Source organism: Bison bison, unplaced genomic scaffold (genome assembly GCF_000754665.1).
Source record: "Bison bison bison isolate TAMUID 2011002044 unplaced genomic scaffold, Bison_UMD1.0 scf7180017858818, whole genome shotgun sequence".
Taxonomy (NCBI): Eukaryota; Metazoa; Chordata; class Mammalia; order Artiodactyla; family Bovidae; genus Bison; species Bison bison.
Window position 1 is genome coordinate 2,188 of NW_011489390.1, and position 387 is coordinate 2,574.

Below are 387 nucleotides of genomic sequence, written 5' to 3' on the forward strand. Positions count from 1 at the left end.
GGGATTTTCCAAGCTAGAGTACTGGAGTGGGTTACCACTGCCTTCTCTGACACATTTAGTCTAGCCCACCCTAAAGGGGAGAGAATTACACAAGGGTGTGAATATCAGGAGGCAAGGATCATTTAGAGTCATCTTAGAGGCTGCCTAACACAATGCTAGGCCCTGATGATGCTTTCCAGATGTTCATGCCCTCATGGAAAAGATGAGGATATAAATAGACATATGCCATTCTAAGTGTTAAGTGTAGCAAGGCAGTTAATGAAAGGATTTGGAATTGGACAGTGCTGGGTTTTAGGCTTGACTCCATTACTTATTAAACCCTCTGGACAAGCCATTAAACCTTTCTCAGCCTTATACCTCTCATCTGTATAAATGGGAAATAATATT